Source organism: Coturnix japonica, chromosome 21, assembly GCF_054131305.1.
Source record: "Coturnix japonica strain WE chromosome 21, WE-NBRP24, whole genome shotgun sequence".
Classification (NCBI taxonomy): Eukaryota; Metazoa; Chordata; class Aves; order Galliformes; family Phasianidae; genus Coturnix; species Coturnix japonica.
Genome location: NC_140683.1, coordinates 6,417,325 through 6,431,811, shown reverse-complemented (window position 1 = coordinate 6,431,811; position 14,487 = coordinate 6,417,325). Strand labels below are relative to the sequence as shown.

Genomic DNA, 14,487 nt, shown 5'->3' with positions numbered 1-14,487 from the left:
CTACCTATATATCTACAGGAAAATCATTGGCTGCACTCCCCCAACATCAAATTCCCTTGTGGTACACATTGAACATTCCCATTTTTGTCCATCACCCACCATGTGCACCCAGGTCCCTGGGCAAAGACAGTACCCCGGAGAGGTTTGCCCTTTCCAGACGCTGGAAGGACCCAAACTGTTTTTCCCAACACACTCTTTATGTGTACTACAGGAACCTTATCTCCCTCCACGGTACGTAGGGAGCTGGATTGGTTAGGACCATTACGATTACTAGATCCTCGAGTGTTGACCAACCAGGTGGCTTCTGCTAAATGGTTCTCCCAATTTTTATACGTTCCGCCACCCATTGCTTTCAACATAGTTTTCAACAACCCATTGAATCGTTCAATCTTACCAGAAGCTGGTGCATGATAGGGAATATGGTAAATCCACTCAATGCCATGATTTTTGGCCCAAGTGGTTACAAGAGAATTTTTGAAATGGGTCCCATTATCTGATTCAATTCTTTCTGGAGTGCCATGCCGCCACAGGATTTGCTTTTCCAACCCTAATATGGTGTTTCGGGCGGTAGCATGGGGTACTGCGTATGTTTCGAGCCACCCAGTGGTTGCCTCCACCATGGTGAGTACATAATGCTTACCATTGCGAGATCGTGGCAAGGTGATATAATCAACCTGCCATGCCTCTCCATATTTATACTTTTGCCATCGCCCTTCCCCCCAAATAGGTTTCATCCTCTTGGCTTGTTTAATTATGGCGCATGTTTCACAATCATGAATAACTTGAGCAATAGCGTCCATAGTTAAGTCCACCCCTCGGTCTCTGGCCCACTTATATGTTGCATCCCTTCCTTGATGACCTGAAGTCTCATGGGCCCACCGAGCTAGGAATAATTCACCCTTGTTCTGCCAGTCCAAGTCTATTTGAGCCACCTCAATTTTGGCAGCTCGATCAACCTGATGGTTATTTTTATGTTCTTCAGTAGCCTTACTTTTAGGCACATGAGCATCTACATGGCGCACCTTTACAACAATGTTCCTTATTCGGGCAGCAATGTCTTTCCACAGTTCAGCAGCCCAAACAGGTTTACCCTTTCGTTGCCAATTATCATCCTCCCACTGTTGCAACCACCCCCATAAGGCATTTGCCACCATCCATGAATCAGTATAAAGATGAAGCATTGGCCACCTCTCCCGTTCAGCCACATCTAAAGCCAGCTGAACAGCCTTTACCTCTGCGAATTGACTTGATTCTCCTTTACCTTCAGTGGCCTCTGCAACTTGTCGTGTGGGGCTCCATACCGCAGCTTTCCATCTGCGATGCTTCCCTACAATACGACATGATCCGTCTGTGAATAGGGCAAATTTCTTTTCGTTTTCTGGTAGCTCATTGTATGGTGGTGCCTCTTTAGCACGTGATACCTCTTCTGTAGGTGGTGTTTCAATTTTTTTACTCTCAGGCCAGTCCATGATCACTTCTAGAATTCCAGGACGGCTGAGTTTTCCCATTCGAGCTCGTTGAGTAATTAATGAAATCCACTTACTCCAAGTGGCATCAGTAGCATGATGGGTGGAGGGAACCTGTCCTTTAAACATCCAGTTTATTACTGGCAAGCGAGGTGCTAGAAGAAGCTGAACCTCTGTCCCAACTACTTCAGAAGCAGCCCGAACCCCCTCATACACGGCTAAGATCTCCTTCTCAGTCGGAGTGTAGCGCTCCTCAGACCCTTTATATGCTCGACTCCAAAATCCTAGGGGTCGGCCTCGGGTCTCTCCTGAGGCTCTTTGCCACAAACTCCAGGTGGGACCTTTCTCTCCAGCAGCAGTGTAGAGGATGTTCTTCACATCCTGTCCCGTCCGTACTGGTCCCAAGGCCACGGCACGGGCTATTTCTTGTTTTATCTGCTCAAAAGCCTGCTGCTGCTCAGGACCCCATGAGAAATTATTCTTCTTCCGTGTTACCTGATAGAGGGGGCTCACTATGTGGCTGTAGTTTGGGACATGCATTCTCCAAAAGCCCACTACTCCCAGAAAAGATTGGGTCTCTGTTTTATTTGTGGGCGGAGACATAGCAGTGATTTTGTCAATCACATCTGCTGGGATGTGACGACGTCCATCTTGCCATTTTATACCTAAGAACTGGATTTCCTGGGCAGGCCCCTTCACCTTGCTGCGCTTAATGGCAAAACCAGCTTGCAAAAGAATTTGGATTATCTGTTTCCCTTTCTTGGAAACCTCTGCTGCTGTATGGCCCCACACCACAATGTCATCAATATACTGCAAGTGCTCAGGAGCATTACCCTGTTCCAAAACAGCTTGGATCAATCCATGGCAAATTGTTGGGCTGTGCTTCCACCCCTGGGGTAAACGGTTCCAGGTATACTGAATACCTCTCCAGGTAAAAGCAAACTGTGGCCTACATTTTGCAGCCAATGGGATGGAAAAGAAGGCATTAGCAATATCAATGGTGGCATACCACCTAGCTTCTTTTGACTCCAATTCATACTGGAGTTCTAACATGTCTGGTACAGCAGCACTTAATGGAGGTGTGACTTCATTCAGGCCACGGTAATCTACCGTCAGCCTCCATTCCCCACTGGTTTTACGCACTGGCCATATGGGGCTGTTAAAAGGCGAGTGCGTTTTGCTAATCACTCCCTGATTTTCTAATTGGCGAATTAGCTTTTGAATGGGGAGCAATGAGTCCCTATTGGTGCGGTACTGCCGTCTGTGAACCACTTTGGTGGCAATTGGTACCTCTTGGTCTTTTACCTGGAGCAACCCCACAGCAGAAGGATCATCTGACAGACCAGGTAAAGTTGACAGCTGCTTAACACCATTTGTGTTTACAGCAGCTATCCCAAAGGCCCATCGATACCCCTTGGGATCCTTGAAATATCCCATCCTAAGGTAATCGATTCCCAGTATACATGGAGCCTCTGGACCAGTCACAATAGGGTGCATTCGCCAGTTTTTACCAGTGAGGCTTATTTCGGCCTCCAACATAGTCAATTCTTGGGAACCCCCAGTCACTCCATGGATATAAATTGGTTGTGTCCCTTGGTGACTTGAGGGCATTAGGGTGCATTGTGCACCAGTGTCCACCAAGGCTTTATATTTCTGTGGTTGAGATGTGCCAGGCCACTTAATCCACACAGTCCAGTATACTCTATTGTCCCTTTCCCCCCCCTGGCTGGGGGCAGGGCCCCTCTATTGTTTACCTCGGCGGCTTGCAGCAACTGGAACTTTCCCCCGTTTGGAAGAGTTCACCTTGGTGGTTGTTTTGGATTGTAATTCTTTCACTCGTGCCTGAAGTGCAGAAGTGGATGAGTTATACCACTTCTTTATATCCTCCCCATGATTACTCAAGAAATACAACAAAGCAAAACGTATGGTCTTATCATTGTCGTTTGCTTGAATACGAGGTGTCTTATCGTTGTCATTTGCTTGAATACGAGGACGTCTCTTTTTTATGGTTGAGATTTTCGATGATACAGGTCGAGAGGAACTCATGTTGTTTAGCTCTCTCAGTAGGCGATCGTGGAAATCCTGGTTTCCATCATCTGGTACCACCGTGGATTCATCTACATCAGGCACATTAGCCAATTTGTCAATAATATCACTTTGTGTTTCCTCCACTTTGTCTAACCTTTCCACTATTTTTTTTCCCATTTGGACAATAGCTGAAGTATAAAGCTTAACTTCTGTAGCGCTTATAAATAATTCAAGCTCCTGAAGTCTGCTAATTAGCTCATTTACAAGGGGCTTTCTTTCCCCTTTGCCATATACCAATGCAAGTGCACTGGCATGCTTTTCTGGAGCTGCCTTTGTAAAGTCACGCCACATTTGTCGTGGAACGTGGACTGCTTCAGGATCATGTAATTGGTTTGGATTGTTACGATTGAACTGGGGGCTGTAGAGCATTTCCACCAGAGCCCTTTCTCTCAAAAATTGGATACCTTTCTCCATATCAGTCCATTTCTTTTTCTCAGGCTCCAAGTCCCGTTTAAAGGGGAATCTATCTCTTACCGCTATCAACATCCGCTTCCAGAGGGTGTAGGACCGATTTTGGCATGTGCCTATACCTCTGTCCACACGTGAGTCCCTGGAAATGCTACCCAGTTGGCGAGCTTCACTGCCATCGAGCCACACACTGTTGGCACCATTGTCCCAGCAGCGAAGTAACCAAGTGACCATATTTTCTTTTGGCTGACGTGTGAAATCCTTTCTCAGATCTCGAATTTCACTCAGTTTAAAAGATCGATCAATAATGGTCGTAATACTTTGCTCACCTTTTGCTCTATCAGGAGTCCCAGGTGTTAATGTTGGCAGCTGTGTTGATGAGGCTGCCCCATCTATAAGTTTGGACTCGAGAAATTCTCGTAAAGAAAATTTAGCTTTTGGCTCCTCGTCTGACTCTGACCCTGACTCTGACGCTTGTGTTATTTCCTCCAGGCGACCTTCCTCCTTCTTCCTCTCTCCTAACTTTCTCTCTCCTAACTTTCTCTGCTCCTCTGACTTCTTCTCCTCCTCTAACATCTTCTTATACTGCTCTAACAACCTCTGCTCCGCCGACTTCCTCTGGTCTTCTGACTCCTCCTGCTCTCCTGAGTCCCCCTGACCTCCTGAGTCCCCCTGCCCTCCTGAGTCCCCCTGCTCTCCTGAGTCCTGCTCTCCTAACTCCCTCCGCTCTTCTAACTCCTTCTGCATTTTCTCTATCTGAGTTGAAACTCGTTTTGTTTTTCGCCCTCTTACAGGGGCAACCAACATTGTATCTGGTGCCCCCGGTGGTTGGTTAAGTTGGAGTACATACGGTTCAGACTTGAGGGTGTCGCATTCTGCCCTGAGGACGTTATAACTAGACTGGAGGGCGTCGTGCTCAGACTGGAGAGCGTTGTGCTTACACAGGAGGGCGCTGCACGCTGCCCGGAGATTGTCGTACCCGGACTGGAGGTCTTTGTGTTTGGACTGGAGAGTGTCATACTCGGACCGGAGGGCGCTGTGCTCGGACTGGAGAGTGTCGTGCTCGGACCGGAGGGCATCGCGCTCAGTCTGGAGAGTGTCATGCTCGGACCGGAGGGCGCTGTACTCGGACTGGAGAGTGTCGTGCTCGGACCGGAGGGCATTGTACTCAGTCTGGAGAGTGTCATGCTCGGACCGGAGGGCATCGCGCTCAGTCTGGAGAGTGTCGTGCTCGGACCGGAGAGCGTCGTGCTCGGACCGGAGGGCGCCGTGCTCGGACTGGAGAGTGTCGTGCTCGGACCGGAGGGCATCGCGCTCAGTCTGGAGAGTGTCGTGCTCGGACCGGAGGGCGCCGTGCTCGGACTGGAGAGCGTCGTGCTCGGACCGGAGGGCGCCGTGCTCGGACTGGAGAGTGTCGTGCTCGGACCGGAGGGCGCCGTGCTCGGACTGGAGAGTGTCGTGCTCGGACCGGAGGGCATCGCGCTCAGTCTGGAGAGTGTCGTGCTCGGACCGGAGGGCGCTGTGCTCAGACTGGAGAGTGTTGAGTTGGGATTGCAGGGAGCTTTTCTCATCCCAAAGTTTTTCTGCGTCAGCTCTAAGACTCTCTTTCTCGTACCAGATTGAGTCTCGTTGGTACAGGAGATCTTTTCTCTCAGCTTCAAAAGCTTTTTCTCTCTCTACCTTCTCATCCCAAAGTTTTGCTGCGTCAGCTCTAAGACTCTCTTTCTCGTACCAGATTGAGTCTCGTTGGTACAGGAGATCTTTTCTCTCAGCTTCAAAAGCTTTTTCTCTCTCTACCTTCTCATCCCAAAGTTTTGCTGCCTCAGCTCTAAGACTCTCCTTCTCGGCCCTGAGACTCTCTCTCTCAGCTTCTAAAACTTCCCTCTCAGGAATGGTATTGACTAAGGCCCGATAAGCATTAGCTAGGCCCAAAATCATTTGTGCCTCCTGAGATCTGCCTGAGCCACAACATTCCTGCCTCAAATATGCAATCAAACTCTCAGGATTCTTCAAGTGTTCAGGAGTGAAGCTCCATAACACTGAAGATGTCTGTCCTTTGAGAATCTCTTCAAAGCCTCTCCACACTCCCTGCCACTCAGTATTCTCTGGTTCTAGGGAAGACTTCCTCCGGATGTTATAAATCCAGATACTGAGTGAGATTATTACAATAATCAACAGTAAGATCAGGGAGATTAAGAGTGTGGCCCACTGATCATTCAAGAACTGCATAAAGGATTCATAGAAAGAAAGAGGAGCACGCTTAAAAATCACCATTTCTGTATAATTAGTTGCATTAGTTGCTCCCTCTGGAGCTGTATACAGATACGAAGTGAGCATTGCTAACCATGCTTTCAATTCATTATACAATTGTATAGCTCCATAAGAAAAAGTGGCTAGCTTAAACATGGCCCAATATGTTCGGAGCGTCTCAAAAAAGGAACCAATGGCACACAGTCCCTGGTAAAACAAATTTAGTAGAGAAAACATTTTTTTTTTTTTCCTCCAATAGAGAGAAAAAAGTAAAAGAAAACAAAGCTCAGCAGTGTTTATAAAATATACCGGAGTATTGGCAGTCCGCCTGGACTTTCAAGGTCAAGCTCGCAGGTGCAGAACCGCAAACACGAGATAGCTCCTTAACAGGGAAAAAAAAACTCGTAACTCTGTTAAAAGCTAAAAGAGCAACAGAAGAAAACACAGAAAAACAGCAACTCAATTTGCCCGCATTCTCCACCAAAATCTGTCACGGTTTGAACTAAAAATCCACCTGCGTCCGTGACAGGGGCCGTAGGCCCCGGAGGGGCCCTAGGCCGAAAGGAAAAAGTTAATTAGGAAAAGAAAACAGCGGCAACGATCTAAGGAGGCACACTTATTTACTAAATACTATATCGAAATACAGGATAACACAATATAATACAATATAATTGAAAATTGAGCTAACGAATCAAGCAAAATAGGAGAGAGAATGAGTCCCGTAACCGAGAGGCCTACTGTAAATCTAGGCGAACGGCTGAAGGCTCCCACACACTCCCCTGAACGCCAGAACTCGAAAAAACGTCAGTCTGTTCTGCGACAGAGTTAATATAGAGTCCAGGTCCCGTGACCTATCGTGTTGTTCCCTGGGAGATGTAGTCTTCTTCTTTAAGTTGCAGATTCAGTAAAATTATTCATGCTTAATATGATGTTATGATGTGGAATACTGATAGCAAAAATTACAAAATTATTAAACCATGACAAGCTCTTATATTACATTGTTTTCATTCACAACAGCATCCTGCTGGCAGGACTACCAAACTCAGGATAAGAGCTCTGTGATTTGAGGAGAAGATGAGAAAAAACCATAAATTAAAATAAGCACTGTACTATTGTATTCTTAATGATCGTTTGCTGCTTTTTGCTTTATACTTTAAACCTTGTAAGCTTCCTTCCACAAAGCAACATTCTCTTATAACGTGATGACAACCTGAAATCTGGGAGCTTCATGAACAGATGATGTATGCCTGTTTTCAACCTCTTTGAAGTCCTCAGGTCCAGCCAAGCACATCCTTCAGCTGCTGCTGTATGTCGGTACCTATTTTTAAAGCAGGTCATAGATGCTACTGAAAAGCTACAGATCCTTGATTCCTATACATACAAGAATGACTACATGTTACAGGGTAGAACACATGAAAATGCACTAAGGATGGTACTTTGTGAGCTAATGTAGATCCTTGGAGTTCTACAACAAATAACACACATAAAATGGTTAATTTCCCCCCCAACTGATACTTTTGAGAGGTATTTTACTAAGGGTCACCTTTCAGCCTAACAAAACCCTCACTGTAGCATAACCACTGGCAAATCATCATCAGGTATGCAAGGCAGTATCTGATCCAGTTCCCTGCCATTCACATCTATTCCATTTTAACACCATTTCACCTGCATTGCTCTATGAAAGACCCACACAGAAGAGTAAGTTTGTCTGTACAGGAACATAAAATGAATCATCACAAGGGATGGAAACTTCTAAGAATCACAAACACATTTGGTTTATCAAACTAAATCACCTTTTTCTCCATGAATTCATCTCCCACATCAGGATTCTTTCTGCATTATATCCAAGCCCCTGGATGTCCCACGTCCCTGCTTTTACTTTGTGCAGGCTGCTATGGCAAAGCAGTAGTCTTGTTCATGATGCTGCAAAACTTAAGAAAGCATGCATTCACATCTCTATGCATATGTCTTCCATGCGTTTGACATGGAAATCCAGCTGTATAACAGCACCTTTACCAAGCAGTATTCCAAACCTGCCTTGCTACTACAAGCAATTACGTAATACCAGGCTGGGTCATAAATGGATGTTCTGATTCCACAGTTGAACGTCTCCACCCTCTATTCTACCTGAGTGTATTTGAAAGGGACAACATCATCTCCTGGATGCATCCACTCTGACAACTACATTGCGTTTTCTTCAAGAAAGGGGTTTGTTTCATTACATGGAGTGTAGCAGTCCTTCCACATGCTTCCCATCTTCCAGAAGGAAGGGATCAGTTTGGAGGACAGCAACTAACCAGCTCCCTCATTGACAAGACAAATCAGGCTCACTGACCTTTGCCCTTTATGTATTGATGCCCTAGCTGAGGAAATTAAAGCATACAGGGGGAAAGCAAAGCATTAGAAGCATGTATAGGACAGAAAAACATAGCAGCAATTTTGTATCTTCTTCAGTCTTCCTGAAATGTGATTACAGTTGACCTTTAAATCCAGTGGATCAACCAATCAATTCTGCTGAACAACCCCGTATATGTGATCTAAGAGCATCCCTTTACTTAAAAAAAGGGAATTTTCAGTGGTTGCCTGGCATAGTCATTTTATTTTGCTGTAAAAAGTTACTAAGATTTGTCTCGATTGATTTTACTTGCAAGAAAAACACAACATCAGAAACTGCAGCATCAGCAGACACGAAAGGTCTTTGCTTCTCACAGGATGAATGCAATATCAATAGTTATTAGGATGCATTCATACAACGTACACAAGAGGAATGGAGAGAAGATGCCAGTAATCTCAGTTAATCCTAACACAACCCCGAGTCAGGTTCCTTAGACTGTGGGAAAAAAAGATACGAGGAAAGTGATAAACGTTCCAAAGTATTTGCCAGGCAAAATGCTCAACTTGGAATGGAAAACATATTTAACAGCTCTTTAAGTAGCAAAGCTTACATGTCATGCTCGATGTCAGGTTTTATTTCAGCTGATAAAAATGTGCCTTAACAGATAGCCCAAGAGAGGCTTCAGGAAGGTATTAGTCCACAGAAGGCTCAGAAGCGAGATAGCAACCAGCAGCGACCTGCTCCTCACACAACAGTCTGTCTGATTACTCCAAGTACTCATCCTGAAGCACAATTACTTGACAGATGGGAAAACAAAGCCATGTACAATGAAGTGAGCCGTGAAATCCACCCTGCCAGCTACAAAGAAAGGAAAGGAGAGAGCAACTCCAGTCCTTCCCATGCCATTAGCAGCACTGCTGCTCTTGATCCCATCACCCTTCTCATCAGGAAGGGCACACACCATCATAATACATGTGTTCATATTGCCCAGAAGACAGCAAATTCTTTCCTGCAAGTTCCTAACTGCACTGCATATTCCACATTAGGATCTCACAACAGAGCTTACCCATCAGTTCAGAGATCTCCAAAGTTTCTATACTCAGCTGTGGGGAATGACCACCCCCAGCAATGCAGCCAACCTGTGTGTGCGTGCGTGGGGGGGGGTTGCAAGGAATAAAGACTCCAGCATAAAAGTGAAGCATAAGGCAAAACTTGCTAAGGCTGAGTGCACAGACAGCTGCAGAGAAAACTCTAAATAGAAGCCAGCTGAAAGCATATGGGCAGGGAACATTAGAATGAAAACCTAAGGGATGATAAAACACACAGCAATGTTTTTTCCTTAAAAGTCATGCAGGGACAGAAACGTATATGCAACCACAATAAGAGAACATTGGGAGGAGAGAGAAGCTACTACTCTCTGAACGCAGGTTATGTGATGTAAAAAATGGCATTTTCTCTGAACGTAGATATATTTTAACACAAAGAAAAGCCAACTTCTCAACTAAGGCCCAGCCCAGCACCACTGCTGTAACTGAGAATGTCGTGATTTCCATCAAAAAACTGTTTTGCAGAGATCAGGAACAGCTGTTTCCAACTGAATTAGACTAAAACTGGAAACAAGCTGTCAAGACCTCAAAAATACATTTCCCTACATAGAAGAACGTCCTCGATTCAGCTGTTTTATGGCGGTGGTCAGCCAAAAGAGGGAAGTCAAGTCACACCCTCAGATTCCAAACGCTGTTGCAAAGACACTCCTTTGAAAACTGAGTTGCTCTTTATGTAGATTTATTCCTTTGAGCGTTTGGAATAGGAAAAATGTCAACCAGCTCATATCACAGATTCCTGAATATTTTCAAACCATGGGCAGCTTCAAACAGTTTAAAAGGCACCGGAGGACTCTCTCTGCTTTAGTCCACAATCATGGCATTTTTCAGCAGCACTAACAGGATGCTGCAATAAGGAAAATAGAATAAATTGCTGCTGATATGAGAAGATTAACATAAGTCACTTGAACCCAACAGTTGTGAATAACAGCACATGGGCACAGTTCCTTTCCATGCACGCCTGCTGATCCTGGGAGGCTTTCAGTGAGTATTTTCAACATTGATTTCCACACGAATTGCAGTTTCATATAATGAGAAGTAAACACATCTATTTTAGAATATGCTGTAAAATGTCACATCTAGATATAATTAATTTGTGTCTAATAGCCCACAAAACATATAGAGCACCTATAACACTATGTCACTGCCAGTTACACAAGCTTGGAGAATTCATACACAACAGGCAAATTAATCAGGCCTGGTGGGGGCTTTCAATACAACTTCATTCTGAAGCATAAATCTGAATATCAAAGAGCACTATGACTTTACCACATGCTGTAAGATGTAGCTGGTGGACTTGGCTTTCCAACCAAAACTAAAGTAATAGTGAAAATGTTCTTAGCACTTCAGCACGCTCATTACTTCTTGTACAATGATGTACACTAATTCCACCCAATAAGTTTTTTAGTTATTACTACCAGCTTGTCAGTATACGTCCTTCTGAAGAGCAGCTATCTGGGAGCAAGCCAATTATTTGCATGTATTAGGGAAAAAAAGCACACTATGAAACACATTTTTAGCTAAGACACCAGGCAAGCACGCAGCTACAGCCACAAGGCATTTCATCTTGCCCACCTGCCTTGCTTTAGGCATCTAACTCAACAACTTAGAGCTGCAGCAAATCCAGCTGAGCACCGGAGCATGACTGAACTTCACACTCAGCCAAGAACCTTGCAACACAGCACAACAAGGGAACGCTGCTCAGCATACAGAACCTTTTGATCCTTCTGTGTAAAGATCAAGAAGGTAAAAGACGAGCAGCCGGTACAGTCAATCAGCTTTCAGTAAATCTTTTATTAATCCAGAGGACATCCTTTTCTAGGTGTACTGTAACTGTGAACAGATGTCAGTGGCTCAAACATTTTATTCACTTTTGTTTCCTGTGCAAATGGAAGCCTTACAGCCAGGACATTTAAAAAGAGATACAATAAATTGTTACGTGCTCAAGCTAATCTTACACTGACACAGAAGCTGATAACATGTACTGATAAGCCCTCTCCATCTTCAGGGCTATACAACTCTAATTGTTTTAAATACCAGCTTATGCCAATCAGATCCAAAAGGAGTTAGGAGCAGCAGCTCATAGTGTCACATCCATATTCTCATTTACCTTCTAGTCTCTGTCTCCCAGCCCCAAAGTGCCCTGCAGTGGCACTATACAACATTGTACAAGGTTAAGGGATACTGCCATAACCACAGAACAAACCTGACAGTAGCTCCTAGGCTACAATGCCAACCACCACACTTAGAGTACTGTTCTTCCACGTTCCTGCTCCTACCCAACTGATGACAGAAGAATATAATTACAACAGGAAAAGAATAAATAAATAAATCAAGCTCATTTCTCAAGAGGCAGCACTTTACAACACAAGTGAAGTCAGCTCTTGGTTTTCTGCAGGAGTCACTCAGCAGAGCTCTTTCACAAAGCAGCACAGCAGCCTGATGCACAGAATTAAAGCATCCCTTACAGCCAGGTCAGGTATCTGACCAGATTTGAATGAAGAAATTCACATTCAAAACAACTGTTTCTCAAGGATCACCATGGACTCCCTGGGTTACACACCTCCAATATTTGCATCCCAATAGTAACTCCTGAAAAAATAAATTGCTGTCGTGTTTTTGCTAAGTGTAAATTCCCATGAGGTGGTATCCAAACTGCACTGATTAAGCACAGCTCCTTCACAGACCAGCTTCATATTTATTCGCTTCTAGGTGACTTCCACGTTCTGTAGCCCAGTTATTTGCAGTACCTTAAGATACAGCTGGGTAGAGCTGAGCATTGCTTATGTGGAATTCAAAGAACTAAGTCACCCCCCGTGAACTTTCTGAGGGGACCAACTTTAGTAACTCTGAAAGAGAAATCCGAAAGAGATTAGAGAGGTGAGGGCAGTCCTACATAAAAATAAATAAATAACAGGCACACCAAAAGATCTGACAACAACAATAGTGGAGAGCAACAGGGTGACATCATTAAAATTCCTGCTTTGCTTGATTTCCTTTAGAAGCTCTAAAAAAAAAAAAAAGCTTTTCCATATAAAGAACACAAACGGGATGTTTATCAGCTCTATCAGTTATTTTATATTAGTGTTCATATCCCTTGAATGCCCTTCATATGAAGGTCCCCGAGCACTTCATAAACATCTTTAATTTGACTCAGAGAAAGTGAGAGACAGCTTCCTTAGGGAGATGAGGACCCCAATATGATTATGGCTCCTACATGTGGGGTATGATGGAGCATGCCAGAACCACTACTTGCTCTCCCACACAATATAAACCCTACACCCTAGTTCAGAGGAACCACAAATTACTATTTTAGGTAGTACTAGGTTATGGTTTTCTGAGATAACTTAAACTAATCAAGTATTTGAGGATATATGTAAAAAGGAGGGAGAGGGGGGAAAGAGGAAGGGGAGAGGAAGGGATAAAAAGCCACGTTTCACACATGATAAAATCTGTCTGTTGGGACTTTTTGTGCAATCTCTTTGTTGGGATGACTAGAAGGACTGAAATCTGTGCCACCCAGAGGAGGGCAAGCAGGTTTCAGCAGCAGTGAATTGGTCAGAGCCATGGGAGGGCTCACAAACAAAATTCGGAACACTGCTGGCTCTAACATTGCTTACAATGCTCCTCTTCTTCTGCAGACCAACATATTTTCCTCAATTAATCCTTATACAACATTGATTATGAATGATACTTGGTTGAATTTCTCAACTTCTAAACATAAAGTCTTTTATTCCAGCCTTATCTTTGTAGCATGACATTCACCAATATTGCTGTGCCTGTGCATGGCTTATGTGTCTGTTATTAATATTAGAAATGCAGTTTTAACCTGTCTGGTTTGATGACAGCATTACAAAGCTCAGAAGGGAAAAGCAAGCGCTGCTTTGCACATTAGACATACCAGTCACAACTCAGTCACCCAACGGGAACGGGCTGAAGAGTTCCTGCAAAGGCAAAAAGAAGTTATGGGAGCAAGAGATGTGAGTGGGCAGCAGTGTTTTGGTTAAAATAAAGCAGCATCAATCATTTCCATCCTGAAATAGGCTAACAGCAAGAACATTAATACTTAGCAAAGAAACAGGAGAAAAATACTCATTAGCAAATAAAGGTGTTGCAAAGCATTAAATAATTCCCACCAGCTGACAAGGGGGCTGTGATTTATAATAGTGTGTATTGATATATCACTTCCCATAATTAGGAAAAGTGAGAGCTGTACTGCTTACAGCATTATTTTGATTAGAGCCTTGAAAAATACATCGAATAACAACAAGCACCAGGCACAATAGCCAAACACCTCATCATACTCTCAGGGTGTTTCAGATGTGAAACAAAGTACTGCAGCAGTACAGAGTAAGGAAGGCAAATTCCTTACATATAAATCTTCCCCCACAACGGCCCCCGAGTATCAATTATTACAATTATAAGTCTGGGAAGATCACAGGCACAAGCTGTCAAAACTATACAACAAAACAAGCCAGAATCAAAGGCTAATTGTGCCTTTCTATTGAAGTGACAAATAAGTGATTGCCACTCTTCTCTTCCCGAGGTAACAACACTAACCTCACTCAATCCACTGGAATGCCCACGAAGTTCAAGTAACCTCCTCCTAACAAGGAGATGGGTGCAACAGTGTTAACCACCATCATTGTCCCCAGATGCAGCTTTGGGAAGCACTTTGGGGTGCAATCAAACCTAGAGGCAATTTTTAGGCTCCTAACCTTTTCCAGTGTTTTTTCCATGGTTACTTTGCAAACTGCCTGAATTTGCCTCTCTCATTTTTTTTCCCAGTCGCTAAAAATCAACCCAGCAATAATAAAATGCAATATTAATCATGCAG

At 44.2% G+C, this 14,487-nt stretch overlaps 1 protein-coding gene across 6 annotated transcripts in view; it reads right to left on the bottom strand.

Moving 5' to 3' along the window:
- MED27 (mediator complex subunit 27) overlaps positions 1 to 14,487 on the bottom strand; it is an 84,087-nt gene that overhangs the window by 61,884 nt on the left and 7,716 nt on the right. The window contains exon 1 of one of the 6 annotated variants that reach the window (XM_085521345.1): positions 13,552 to 13,572. The exons of the other annotated variants lie outside the window; for them this stretch is intronic. The gene's annotated coding sequence lies outside the window, so the exon portion shown is untranslated. Of the gene's footprint in view, positions 1 to 13,551; positions 13,573 to 14,487 lie in introns of those variants that run through there. 6 annotated transcript variants of the gene reach the window in all.